This window comes from Melanostigma gelatinosum (assembly GCF_949748355.1).
Source record: "Melanostigma gelatinosum genome assembly, chromosome: 3".
Taxonomy (NCBI): Eukaryota; Metazoa; Chordata; class Actinopteri; order Perciformes; family Zoarcidae; genus Melanostigma; species Melanostigma gelatinosum.
Genome location: NC_136636.1, coordinates 6184163 through 6199850, shown reverse-complemented (window position 1 = coordinate 6199850; position 15688 = coordinate 6184163).

Genomic DNA, 15688 nt, shown 5'->3' with positions numbered 1-15688 from the left:
TAGAAAAAAAGTGCACCGGTGAAGTTCGACTCATAAATCAGCTCTTTAAAGGAGCACCGTGAGTCATAAACAAAAGACTCTGAAGTTAAGGCTCCACACATGCTATTGTCTTTCTCGCCCACATATCCTTCCTCTGCAGACACGCCGGTCTAATGAAAATCCCTGAAATGTCAACATCCAACGTGTTCCTCTGCCGGTAAGAAACAAAACCGAAAGACAGTGAAGTCCTGGTTTAATTGAATTCCCGCTGCATTGTTTTAAGATGAATGGCTTCAGGATTCATCCCGCTGCAGTCAGCAGAACTGCCTTTCACTGCAAGACGAGGTAGAAATATTGTTGTGGTGATGAATATTAGTCAAGTCATATTTCAGTGTGTGACGTTGTTGCCAACAATCCAGGCTGATATTTTACAATATTCTAACTCCTTTATACAAATTTAGATGTCGTGGTGTTTATATAATCTGTTTCAGTGCTGTGGGTGAAACGTAATCTCAACACTAAATGTTATAAATCATTTAGGAAATGATATGTGATGTAGCATTGTAAATTTCTTTTTCTCTGTGTTGATAAAAGTTTGTGCCTTAGGCATTTGTCACCATAAGAGCAGGCTAAACCCATTTCACATGTGCATGAGTTGTTCACTCAATCCTTCTGGTCAAATTAAATTCAGTACCAAAGCGTTCTTACGTTAAAGGAATATTTCAACATTTGTATAAAGTTTGCGTTAGCTGACATTAGCCACCATAAGCTACTGGCCATACCAGACCAAGCAAGTAAGGGTGTAGCGGCAAAACCCCTGCTGTGTTGATTTGAAGTTTTCATTTGTGTTATTTGCACTCTCAAAAGTGATAGTATGACACGTTTGATGTATTGTCACACATCTTTTGTTGAATACCACATCAGTGGTAATGGTCCACCAACTCATCACATGGGTAAAGACAAAGTCTGATCTAATATAAAAGAAAAAAATCCACGTACTTAAAGCCACTATAAGAATCTTTATAGCCGGGATTCTGGCGCCCCCTAGTGGCAGTATCAAAAAAGAGACAATGGCAGACAGCAGTGAGCTAAAAGCACAATCTTCACAAGTGCTGTGTTGTAAATCAACACTTATTCCATGAGACATTTTTAGAAAATGCTTTGTAATCATTTTTTAATTCTACACATAGCAGTTTTGATGTGTCAAAATATGCTTTTTAGTAGATGAGAGATGAGTGCACAGTCTGAAAAAGGGGCTTGCGGGAAGAAGCCTTCTGGCGCGCGTTAAGCCTCACTCTCTACGAGGACACATTGTTCTCTGCACCGCAACAGAGCATGCCGTTTCACTTTTATACTGCACGAGCTACTTTTCCACTGCGATGAGTTTCGACGGCCCAAACCGCAGTGCGCTTTACGGTTCTGTGGGTAGAGCTGTACTGCTCAACAAAAGGGTTTTCTTTGCAGTCACGCTAACTTGCTGTTGTGCTAACGTTTGCTCTGAAGCCTCCCCATATTTCAGCACCATACCCGGTGCGTCTACTGTCTGGTGTGGGCTGCACAGCGGGGCTCTGTTAAGCGCACTGGCCCAGAAGAGGCAAGAATCTTTGTCCCTGACAAAAGAAGGTAAACAAGGAAAATAAAGAAGCTCACCTCAGTGAAATGCACACCTTGATTCGTCTTGATAAGGGAAATAAATTTGGCTAAGTGTTCCATAGTTTAATCATGGGATTAATCACTAAAGTACCCCTTCCATTGTTGTGACTGTCCCATGGCACAATCTTTTCCCATCTATCAATGCTGCATTGTTGCAGAGCAGTGACATCAAAACATAAATGGACAAAGGCCTCTAGTTATCAGTCTGATGTCAAGCTCAGTCAGCCATTGGATTACGGATTCACCTTCAAAATCTGTGCACATTACTCCAAATCCAAGTCTTCTCTCCTGAACGCTCAACCGCCTTTCAAATAACTCCTAAAACATGAAATGAATTCCTAAAACACTGGGAATCTACTGTTCAATATAAGTAGCACTGGCAAAGCCGCTATACTTTTCAAAGACACTTTTACCCACTTTTTTTTTTTTCCAAAGGGCTGACAGAGATCGCTGCCCTCAGACCAGCTGAAGAGAGCGGACCTTCCCAGGTCCCAGATGATGAAAAGAAAAGGTTGCGACTGTGTCAGGGAGGTCATCCCCCTTAAGCTCTGTCGTTACGGGCCCCCGATGGGTTCCCTCTTCACATGACCCCTCCAGCCACACTGACCTGCTCAGGCTGAGCCGGGCCCACCCTGCATTTAAAACTGCTTCATACTTCTACTCCGCTACGTTTCAGAGGGGCATTTTGTGTATTTTTACTATATTTATCGTAGAGAGAACTCATTTTTTAAATGAAGATTTTACAAACAAAACACATGATTGGTTTAAAATACAATTAGTTACAATTAGCCCCAACTTGACCAACTATAATATGCCGCTAATGCATCTAGAACACGCCTTATTTTACTAATGTGTGTGTAATTCTGAAAGGTATAGAAAAGGGAAAACAGATTAAAGGGATTTGGTACTTGTGGTACTTCTGAGAACTCTTTTCAAGAGAAAGCAAGTGTGTCAGTCATCTCTGCACTTTTAAAGGGTATTGCATACCTGAGACAAATGATCTATGTCACCATGTTAATATTTCTAGCTTTTTGTACATTTATTCCTTTGTAATTGTATTAGTGTAACTAGTAAAAAAAAACACAAAAAAAAGCCCCAAGTGCCATCTTTTACAAAAGATGTACAGGTGGCAGTGAAAAAAGCACAGAAGAGGAACCCGAGCACTTTCAAGTTTACACGGAAGGCATTCAACGAGCAGACGCCCCGACGGTGTTCAGGTGCTCCAGCAACAATGCATTTCAAAGACAACTCTAAAAGTTCTCCCCATCAGCCAGACAGTGAGATCAAACGGCTGGTCATGCTGCTTTTTGTTTTTAATGACTGCCATATGTGCTGCGGGAGAGACCCTCGCTAAGAAAAACAGGCTTTGTGACTCACCAAGAGGCAGCCTGTGTGTCTTCATATTCACACAAACAAACACATGCATACACTAATGAGCCAGATGAGAAAAAAGCTCACTTAACTCGGGGGAAAGTTGAAGGGAGGTTACGCGCAATCGAAGCCATAAAAATGCAATGGGTGATTATAGAAATCCATCTGCGGCTCAGTAATTAATCCCACATGCTGTCACTAAACTAAAGCAATCAATTAAACCTGGTATGGTTAAACTTATTTTCTTTTTACAGAACGCATCCATGCTGCTGTCATACCTGGTAGCACTTTCCAATCCTGAACCAGGCTTCGAGTAAGCGTCTGCATGGCATCATCCCACGACTGTGCCACCTCCTCAGGGTCTGATGCGCCAGGCTCCAGACGAGCTGGCTGCCCGATGCCACCAGGTCCTCCATCCCTCGTATGATGCGCACGGCCATGGTCGGCCAACCCTTTTTCTACTCTACTGACGGCGGCTCACAGCTCGGGAACCCAGAGAGAGGATGATCCGCGGACCACTTTGTTTTGCTTTCGGATGCAACAAGCTGAAAGGAGCAGCTATGTCTCACCAGCTGATGTGATGTCAGTGAGAGGCTGGAGCGCAGCAGCGTGCCTCAGGCTTGCTCCTGGGCCCCGGTCCAAAACACTGCCTCATAGTGAGGGGAGTGCAGGGGAGGGCAGGACAGAACCACAAGGCCCCTGCTGCAGAGGCTCCGTCTCCCCCATAAACACAACAAACTTCGGCCGGCCGCTCAACCGCTAAAGTCAGAAACACTTTCCTCTGTTGCTCACTAAATTTTGCTCAGCTAAGGCAAATGACTTCATCTTTTACTTTGTTGTTTAATTTTTGCTTTTATTTCAGATTTTCAAATTCATTGTCTGCAAACGTGTGTGTGGGAACGGCCTGTCACTTTGTCTGGGATGTGAGAGCAGTTCCCTGAGGAGGCCAGACATCTCCACCCATCATATTCTGCAGCAACACTCAAAATAATTTGTCCTGTTTGGACGGCAGAACTGACGGGGATAAAAACTAAAAGTGAAACTGCAGGGGGGGGGGGGGGGGGGGGGACGTTAAAGAGAGGCATTGATGCAAGAACATGGAGGCCTGAGACTCACCACCAGACGTCTTCCTTTGCACAGCTGCGATCAATCAGCAAACGTGGCACACGGACCGAACACCTGACTCAGATAAACAAGTCAGAGAATACTGAGAAGCGAAGACGGAACAGCTCTCAGCGGAAACAATATCCTGCTGTTTGATTATTGAGTGTCCTCAGTCCCAATGGGGCTGTTTCATTGAATTGTCTCAGAGGATGTAGACTTGAGGTTCGACGAGCAGGCTTCTTGTTGTTTCTGGATCAATAATTCCCGAACGCATGGCAAGGACAGTCAATGAGTGATGCTTTCTGGCTCGTCAACCATATTAAGGGGCAGTGGAGCTGCTCAGACAGTGACAAACTGTTAGTCAGTTCCATAACTCTCCGTATGTGCTCAGTCACCCAACGCTATACACAAACAAATAATAAACAAAAGCAATCATGCCCGTCAGGCATCTAATTGCTTTTGTGCATGCAGTAATGCATGTGAGCGTATAAATCTGGAAATGAGCACATCAATTACCGATGCAGGCAGTGAACTGGCTATACTGAGCAGTGGCAGCTGGGACATTGGGTCTAAAAAAAGGTATTATGAGCAGTTGTCAAATTCATCCGGGTCGTGTATGTGCTGTACTCTCAAGAAAATAGTTCTGCATTTCGTGCAATACGCTTGTTTTGCTTGCTTGCCAAGACTACATATGAGGAGATCGATACGCTGCCACTCTCATGGCTGAAGCAGATGCTGACAATATGGCGTCTGTTCTGCAGTGAAGTTCAGTTTTATACCACAGGAGACCAAAGTTTCAGCCCCAACTCGTAAAATACTGATCCAGTGACATTGAAGCAACAGTTCAAAAGATATCTTTGACAGCAGCCATGTTAGAATGTTGTGGAATGACTCAAACTGCAAGACAGATGCTAAAATTAGTCGGAGGATCAATTTAGGGTTCAACATTAACGCTTTTTTATTTTATTTGGCTGGTCTGGCAAGTGAGTCAGACATCTACTAACAAAGTCAATTTTTACTTGCCCCGATATAAATTGTTTTAATTGTTAGTGGTTTGAAATAACACCAAAGACTGAAGTTAATTGTCATGTTTTATTCACCGTGACTCTCAAACTCGAAACAATTGTTGGAGTTTACTCACATCCTCACAAACACCACCCAACTAAACTCACTACAGCTCATAAACTCTATCTTTACCCGACGCCATGTTCATCTCAAGTGCCCGACCAGTACTGTGCATGTGTAACTCTCAACAGAAATGAGAAGGAAGGGAGATGCCTCAAGTTTCAAGTTCAGCTTATTTATAGAGCAGATTTAAAAACAATGGAAAACTACAACACAGCATACAAGAAGGCTCACTCCTCAGATATTTCCATCATCAGCTCTGAAAAACACAATGTCTGGAATTCTTCTTCTCGCAACTCAATTGCCAGATTCCTTTAAATCTTTGGAAAATAAATCCCAAGCTGTCTGTTGTTGGCAGTGAATCTCCTGACATACTCTTTGTCTTAAATACAATAGACATTGAAAGCTGATTAATATATGCTGGCGGCCGTTTTAAGAAAAATAATGTACAGAGTTGAACCAGAAATAATACTGACACAGCAAATGTGCTGATAGAAGTTCATTCCTTTGGAGTGTAGAAAATGTCCTAACAGGATTAATTGATGCTGTAATCCACCACTGCAAGAACTGGAAAACAGGATTCATCACCAGAGACCCGATTTGAAGGTATATAGATAGAGCGCAACCAGCAAGCCATGATAAACATGGACAGATGTGTGAGGCCACAGCTGCCTGGAGCAACAGTGGCCAAGACGGCCAAACATATGGTGGACACAAGCCGCTGATCGTACACATGATCGCCACGTGGACCGGTCCACACAATGTTCATAAACACAGGGTTTCTGGTGCATCTGGCAGCACAATATTTCTGAGTTGAGCTTGCATGCAATCGTAAAAAAAGAAAAAGAAAATTGAAATAGCTGCCAATGCAGGCATTGTCTCTGGAGCCACGCACATTTCAAGTGAACTGACACACAGGCACGTATACGCCAAATGCCTGCAGGCGGCAGACAATCCCAGTTGATTTCAACGCTCCATACTGGAGGGGTTTCGGTGGGGTGAAGATGTAGGAAGAGGCAACGACCTCGACTAGAATCAATCTGTGGGAGTCTACGCTCAGAGTCCCATGGGAAAGTGGGAATAACGTCAAGAGTCTTGGAGTTACCTTTGATCAGGATTTGTCTTTCAACTCTCAGATAAAACTTATTTCTAGGACTGCCTTTTTTCACCCACGTAATATTTCAAAAATCAGGCACATCCTGTCTCAAAGCGATGCAGAGAAATGAGTTCATGCATTTGTTACCTCTAGACTAGATTACTGCAATTCCTTATTTTCAGGCTGCTCTAATAATTCTCTTAAATCTCTCCAGCTGATCCAGAATGCTGCAGCTCGTGTATTAACAAGAACTAAGAGGAGAGATCATATTACTCCTGTATTAGCTTCTCTGCACTGGCTCCCTGTAAAATCTAGAATATAATTTTAAATCCTTTTACTTGCCTACAAAGCCCGAATTGGTCAGGCTCCATCATATCTTAAAGAGCTTATAGTACCATACTGCCCTACTAGAGAGCTGCGATCCAGTGATTCAGGGTTACTTGTGGTTCCTAGAGTCTTAAAAAGTAGGACGGGAGCCAGAGCCTTCAGTTATCAAGCTCCTCTTCTGTGGAACCAGCTTCCCGTTTCAGTCCGGGGGGCAGACACACTCACCACATTTAAGAGTAGGCTTAAGACTTTCCTCTTTGATAGTGCTTATAGTTAGGGCTGGCTCTGGCTTGCCTTGGACCGGCCCATAGACAAACTGGTATAGGCAAAAACTACAGGGGGACTTCCTACACTGAGCACCTCTCTCCTCCTCTTCTTCACCTCCGTCTGTATGTATTGATGTCCCATTAATGCTCATTACTAACTTTACTTCTTCCCCGGAGTATTTGTGCTTTCTCGCCTCACAGGATGACCGCAGTTTTATCTGGATACTGGTTCTTCAACCAGCCATGGCCCTGCTGACACCTACTACGATCTTCATTGTTAACATTATTAATCCGATTACCGATACCATTAATGCACAGTACTGATTTTGTCTCTTCCCCGGAGTCCTTGTGCTTCCTCTCCTCACAGGTTTCCATGGAGCATGGTTTCATCTGGACCCTGGTCCTTCCTCCTACCATGGCCCTGCTGACTCCAACTGCTCATATCACTTTTATTGTTACTCACATTACTATTTCATATGACCGATACCATTAATGCACATTATTGATCAAACGTGTACATATTGTAAAGCCCTCTGAGGCAAATTTGTAATTTGTGATTTTGGGCAATACAAAAATAAATTGAATTGAATTGAATTGAACTGTCTGCTCTAACTCTGAGACGCACAACAAGCGCTGATCCTCAAGTCGCCTGTTTACAAGTGTCCATGTCTCAGTGCTCTCTTCAGCATCTTTTACTTACAACATGTGGTCTCCTGGGTGAAATCCTGTGTTTGTTTGACTCATCTATCCGCCCGGACCTCCTCCCTACGCAAACATTGTGCTACGTCACCTGACATCCAGCTTTTTGGGGGGGCTGAAGTGCTCTTCTTATGAATATCTTCACACAGGCAGCGTTCATTGTAACTCAGTATACATGGCTGGCGTCTCCGTCGTCTCTCTTTGTCTCCAGCCTGGCACCACGGCTGTAAACACCATGACCTCACACCGCAGTCCGTCACCCCCTCTGATGTCACTCGGGTGTCACTCCATTTCTCATGTGCTGCACACAAGACTGTGCTCACTTCAAGGCTCATTCTTTTCCAGCTGTTGTTGTACTTTCCCCCTTTGGCTGAGCACAACCAATTGCTGTGTGAGTGCGGTGGTGGCTGGCATATATTGCTCACGCTGCAGTGCCCCTTTACAGCCAGCAGATGGGGAAATCGAGTGTCTCACACGACCCTCTGGGACTAGAAAGGGGAAATACATTTAGTGCTGGAAATTGTTTGGTAAATGATGCTGCCTGGAGGGGTTTCCTATTATATTCATCCCAATGTCATGCCCTTTCTCCCTAACAGAAGGGCCTCATTCCACTTGCGATGCCTGTATTGAAAGCTTTAATGGGAATACACAGGCAGGCAGGCTGTTGCAATTTAGCCCACTGCTTTGTTCAGTCCCAGAAGTTCGGTATTATTAGGCCCGAATCTGTTGAGAATACAAGGCAGGGCATGACAGGGGCAGCCACGCTGCCAAGATCATCACACTTCCCCCGTCCCTGGGCTCACTTCAACATGGGACGGCAATTACCATGTACAGTAAGCGGTAGATTAATTGTCTGAAAGGGGGAAGGCCTCCGAGTGATCATAGAGCCCGAGCGGAGCGTGGAGAACAGCTGTCACCCACACGGCCCTGCAGCTGACGAGCTACGCCACATACTGAGGCTGCAGCTGACACGCTGAATGGAAGCTGTTCTCTGCAGTGTGCCCGGCACACTCCCTAACACACACACACACACACACACACACACACACACACACACACACACACACACACACACACACACACACACACACACACACACACACACACACACACAGGACTGTGGTAAGTCATGCTTACCACGCTTGTCATGCTTCCTGACTGTCACTCGTGGTTAGAAATGGAGCAGGTGGACACAGCTGTCAGAAATCACGAAACTGTGAGGGCGATTTGTAGCCGTACATCACAGATGAATATATTACGTTCATAAAACATGAAAGAGGGCCATCTCTGCTCATGTATAGATTATGTCCCACATTTTATTTTACGTAATGAGCTTTGGTACTGCAAGCCTGATGTGTGACAAGCCAGAAAATAAAATACCATGGCTTCTGTCTGCTTCTGCCGTCGCCAACTATCTCCTAGACACATGCTTTGCTGCATTAAATCAACACAAAAGGAACTACAATTCTTTTTTACAATATGTCTACCCTGAGGTCGTCGGATGTTTTGACAACCGTGCCTGTGAGTGAATGGTTGCCATTGTACATCTTGACAGAAATTTTCACTGCATCTGTTAAAAAAAAGCAAAAAAACAACAACACAAGACATCTTAATTACAGCCAATTAACACCACGTGATAGAACTCCATTTGGCAAATGAATGGCGAGACAGAAAATCTTTTTCTGTGTTTCGGCGATACAGTCAAGCCCAGCTTTGTGTGGCCAGGCGGGGGGTAGAAAAAGAAAAGAGGGCAGGGAAAGAGGCGAGGGCCCGGCTGCTGCCATCCACCCATATAGGCTCGTCAGGACGGCACTCGGGGGCTCGCTGCAGGCCACAGGCCATGACAAACCATGTGTGCGTGTATAAACCAGATGCTATGGAGAGGAGGAGGTCAGGGCCGGGAGCATGCGGGGGGGCAGAGGCCGCAGTAGCAGCCTCACACTGTCTGCCGCAACAAAATGTTGCCCCGAGGGACAGCGGGTGCTCAGATTTGTCCAGACATTTCTTAGAAGGAGCACAAAGAGCCTGTGTCATTAGTTTTCAATATCATAGCCAAGTGATGGAAAATATGAATGGCCACTGTGGGCATCTCCACGGGCGTGCGAATGAAACAAAGAGAAAGCGAGGGAGATGAAGCAGAGGAGGGGGAGGGGAGGAGACACCACCAGTGAGGGGCTTTAATGAGCCTTGAGGCGGCGGAGGGGGTGAAATTATTGCAGGGAGAGAAAAAATAAAGAAGGATTTAAAATAGTTTGGCGTATTAAACTGATATTGTCTCTGCAAGAATAAATACAAAGATGGCTTAAGATCTGAGACTGAGGAGATATTAAAAAAGCATTCCCATCTTTATTAATAACTTTTATATATGATCTGTCATGTGACAAGCCATCATAGTTCACTGTGAATAACAGCATAAAGCTGTTTTCATTCAGAGCTATGCTGGCAATTAGTCAATGCAGAATATTTACAACCCTTGAAAAAACAGAAGTGATTTAACTTAAAGTTCCATCATGATTGTAAATGATGCCTCAGGGAGACTGTGTGGGGATCCAGGAAAAGACCTCAGTTTATATCAAGCTTCCCAGTTCAAGGAGCACACGGTGAAAACTGATTTGGTTTGGCGTGTTAGTATGTTAACATTTGCTACCTCGCGCTAAACACAAAGAACAAATAAGGCCGATGGCGGTGTCATTCGTTTTGCAGATATTTGCTTGTGAACTGAAGGCTCACCGACCCGATGAAGAGTCAGATTTTATTGATATTTGTCCAATCGTTGCCATCCCTACAGAGCCGCATTGCTAGCGTGGCTAAAAACACAAGGTACTCCCTGTTTTGCTTCACTATAAAAAGGTATAAAATCCGATTCGTGGCTGTTCACTTTGATTGGTAACATGTTCTTTGCTCTTTGTAATCTGGTTTTAGAACTGAGGAAATTGGTTTCATCAGCCCTTAACACATGTTAAGTGGCTGCAAGGGCTATAACCCCCTTCAATTAAACCAATACATTTACATGCTGTATAGACACACTGGAGTGTCGAAATCCATTTCGCCACAGCAATTAGCAGAGTTAGTTGATATCTGCATTTAGATGATGTGCAGTAATGAGAGCCCCTGGCTTATTACTCTCAATCCAATTTACTGACTTGATAATCAGATCAGAAACATGCCCTTATCTGGCCAGACAACAGAGAATTCACAACTGATCCAAATGCTGTATGTTGAAAACTGCACTCCGGTAGCCAATGTGCTGTGTAGACACACTGCAGAACCAGTGTGGCGCAAGCAGACATCACTTTGAAACAAAACGTGTGAAAGCCCCGTGTACCTTGCCGCTTTCATGTCAGTATTATTAAGCCACCAATATGGCAGAAAAACTCTATTTTTGTCCTGCTGTGTATGAACACGAAAGCTCTCGGCTCTCAAAGATTCCAGCTCTGTCAGAGTGATTTCAGGAGGTGCCATGATTCGAAGGGCGGGTGAGTTCGCTGGGAGTCAAATGGGGATTCATGAGTTTGTAGAGAAAGAAGAAAGGGCCTGGAAACAGAGCATCTGCTCCTGCTTTACTGCTGCTAGAACGTCTAATTCAGTACTTTTACTGTGACGACACCATCACATATTCTGAGAGAGCTGCTACACTGCTGCATGAGTACACCACTGTTTGCTAATCTCACTTCTGAAAGTGAAATATTTCATTGGGTACTGTGTTTTATGTCTAATTACTGGTTCTCTTTCAGTGGCAGCCTTACAGTAGTGAGAGACCGGCTGTATGCAGATCGTCGTTACCCACATGCACTGTGAAAGTGTTACCAGGGGATGGCAGTAATTTCATTTTAGCCATTTCCAGTAGATCATCTGTTATCTGGACGGTTAAATAAATTACAAGCGATCCTTTCTAATCATGGGATGCGCCACATAATGTCAAGCAAAAAAGGCCAAGCCGCTTCAGCTGGCTTCATATCAGAGTTGCATCAAACCAGATGTTTGCATAGCAAGTAAAACACATATGAAAGATTTCTGCAATACCCTTGATTCCTCTAAACCATTAAATGGTTTAATGGTTGAGAGGAATACATATATAATGCTTATGTAATGTAAGAAATAAGAAGAAGGTGAAGTGGCAATTATTCTTTTCATACATATAACCATTTAGCTATTTGTCGAGTAGGGCTGCGACTGATGACAGTAATTTCATATTACATTTATCTAAACCAATAGTCCAAACATCAAATATATTGAATTTACAATGACATAAAACTGAGAAAAGCATCAAATCCTCACATTTGAAAACTGGAGCAATACATGTGTGGCATTCTGCTTGGGAAAGGAGATAAATGATAACTCAAAATTCAATACATTTTCAGTCGACAGACACAAATGAATGTATCTGCCCATATCTCCCAGCCTAACCAACCACTGCCTTCCCCTGGGGATACAGTATTATCTTTCCTGCCGGTGTGCTTGACACCTGTTACAACAGCGCCCTGCAAACCACCTCCACTGCCGTACACAGTGTCACTAAACACTGTCCACAACATCCACCCAACCCAGCTCCACCAGACAAGTGTGCTGCTGTTACAATACAGGCTGTTCTCAGCTATACCTACGACAATGAATAGGCTGTAATACACAGGTATTCCCCGTGTGAAACAAGAAGTCAACCTTGATTTATTTTGTCACCTAACTTCCGTACTAAAGTAAGGCCACTTCCCTGGTTATTTTAACCCAAACAAAGATCTTGTCCAAAACCTAACCAAGTCGTTTTGTTGCCTGAACCTATTGAGGATACATTGCAGAATGGACTGCATTAGATGAAAGGGTATATACACACACTTATAAAGGTAATCTATGCATTTGAAGAGGATAGCCCGAGCCTCTTAGGAAACACGATGCAACCAAGATCAAAGACTGCCTATCCTACAGGCTTTCCTCTGACAGGTCTCCTCGTCATTGTATCACCACACACCTACGTCTGTCCGCCATGTTACGGCTAACATGCAGCCTCTCTCTCCGTCCCTGTCACAGAGCTCTGAGCGGACCAGCGGGGTGCTCGGTTTCGGTCCACAGGGCAGGTGATAATGACTTTCCCCCCCATAACACCCCCCCACCTCCCTGCTTGTCCTCCTCATCCCAAAACTGCAGCGGTGAAGGTGACTGCAGCTGGATGATTTCTTTCTTTTTAAACTGCAGGGGATGTGAGTGAGTGTCGGCCTATAGGTGTAGCTTTCCAGTATTAACCCAGTGAAAAAGGAAGCTCACATAACACTCCATTAATGATGAGCAGCTATACGCGCCACGCCTTAGTGACACCTGCGGTGCAAGTGCACTGACAATGGGACTTAAACAAAATGAAGTCATTGAGGCAACGGCGGAAAATGAGAAGAATCGAGCACACAGACTCGACAGGAAATGACTGTGTGGGGGGTTTGTGAGCATCGCACAGTCACAGAAGTGCTTCTCCTCACCATGCCCCCATCGCTTCTGGCTCTAAACTTGTGAAACGGAGTCGAGCACTATCGATCACTGAGGATCCGAGGCTGTGGGGTACGTCTGCTCGATTTTATTTGGTACCTTTTCCGTTCGTGCCTGCGAGGGTAACAATAGCAGCTCGGGCCCTTTCTGTGCACCCCCCTCTCCTCCTTTACCTTAAACACACCCACGCTCACAGTGGAGGGAGTCTCATTCAGGTCATTACCATTCAGGCTTTCAAACATCCCCTCAGCATCATCACCACACAGCTCTCCTGCTGTGTGTGCGTGCGTGTGTGTGTGTGTGTGTGATCTGTGTAGGGTAGGTTTAAGAGGAAAATGGGTCAAAAAATATATAAAAAAATTGGAGAGCGATCACTAGAGAGGGATGGATGGATAGAGGCACACAAGCAGCATAATTACAGTGAAGACCCTCCTCCTCCTCCCTTCCTCTTTCCGAAACCCTCGCAGGCAGGCCAACAGCAGCACAGACAGAGAAAAGGGTGGTGGAGGGTTTTGCTTTGTTGTGATTTTCATTTTCTCAGCCTCTCAGCAATTACGTCCCAGAGACACATGAGGAGGAGGAGAACACAGACAAACAAAAAAAGAGTGATTTTCTGCTCTGGAGTGAACCGCTGCACAGGTCTGCTGGGTTCAAGGCTGCCTCTGCGGCCTGAGGCTGTGGATGAACCCATCAGGAAGCAGGTGCTCCCCCCCCTGCTAGGATCTGTACCTCACTTGCCTGTGCAGCAGCGCACCACATTTAGATTTTTAGACACTGAATAGTTGGGTTAACAAGGAAATTTAGATGGTGAACATCAGGAGGGACACGACAGTCGTTTCCTTTGAAGAACAAAATACTTTTTTGTTCCTTAAAAACTGTCCACCCCTGTTTTAACCCACAGCTTTGCCTTAAACTCATACACTGTAACTTTGCAGGTGAAAAAACATGAGAGGAGACTCAAATATTAAGTACTCAGTCGTAAAGGTGAGGTAGAAGTGTTTGACCTGCTCTGAAAGGCCACACTCGGGGCGAGAAAAGCCTGCGGAGAGTAGCGGGACACAATTAATCGTACCAACGGGGGCAACAGGTTGTGTGAAGAATGAAAAACGAGAGCTCGAGAAAGAAGTACAATTCTTGAATTTGTTTAAATTTCTTCACACCTAGACGCAGACCGGATACTGGTGTCAGAGAGGTGAGGGGTCCGATCCGACAAGCACGTTGTTTGAGGCATACTCAGGAACTTAAGGGCCGGCAGACTCCATCAAATGCGGGTCAGATTGTCAAACATTTCCTCACACACCTTTCCGACATCAGAATTGCAGGGGCTGCAATTTCTGTAACTTTCCTGACAATCTGACATTCACGCCAAGTTATTCACTGCAATCTCTGACCTTTAACCCCGCCAGTCGTAGGTTTGTGGGAGTTAGGCCGCTCTGTAATGAACATCAAATCAATGACAATATTACAATGTTTTTATAAAATGTACCATTCCTGTCGACACTTTGACTGAACTTCATGTCGTACAGCTTCATTTTTAGAAATTTGCATGAATGCCAATGAGATTTTGAATGAGGATTTGTTCTGGAACAAAAACCGGACGTCATGTTTTTACTTTAAATCTGGATTAAGGTTTTTACAGGTAAAAACACAGGATCTATTATGAATAATTATTTCTCCAGTTTGAAATATTGTTTTGCAAACTAAAAGAACGCATAAGCAGCTGTATTTGACTTTTCACACTTTTTGTCTTCATTTCATTTTCAATGTGTGTGAAGAAAACTTCACTTAAATTGAATACATAGTATGTTGCTATCAAAGCGGAACATAACCTCTATACATTAACATCTTCAGAAATCACAAACAAATATTTATATTGAAGAGTGAAGCGCTAAAAAAGTCTACTAATTGCTTTCTGTGCCATTAAGACAGTTGTCACAAATGATTATGTACAACCAGCCTCGTGTTTAAACTAATTTGTAAAGGTTGTCGTACTGGCATAAAGCATGCACTGTTGGAATCGTGATTAATTCCCCACTAGCATTCCCCCGGGACAAGGGGCTTTTACTCTGAAGTGCTCGGGTCAATAGCCACTGATACACATGGGTAACCTATAAATCCATCCTTGTGTCCATTCTTTACATAATTCATAAGGAAGCGGGATTGGGGCGCTGCATTTTGAGGGGAATTTGTCTGTCCTTAAACAGATCGGAGCTTGTTTTAATGCAGTCTCTTTCATCGAAATCATATGGAAACCAGCTCCCAGAGGAATTAGCAACCAGCTGAGAGCCGCTCTCTCCGGGGCTGATGCTAATGTTTTCTGTTGTATTCTGAAGGGGAATAAACACAAAAAACAACCCTCAACATCATTATTCACTACAACACCACACTAAAGGACCAAATCCCGCAAAATCAAACAAAACACAACAGCATTTTCTCATAAAACGCTTTCCATGCGGTATTTCTTTTGTATGCAAAAATCGTGAATTTCGTAAACACACAATGAAAGTGGCGTGTTTCGCAATGTCTGTGATTTGCACGAGAAACCGACGGTCAGACTCTTTGTTTTACTCAGGATGTCCTGTCTGAGGGGACGAAGCAG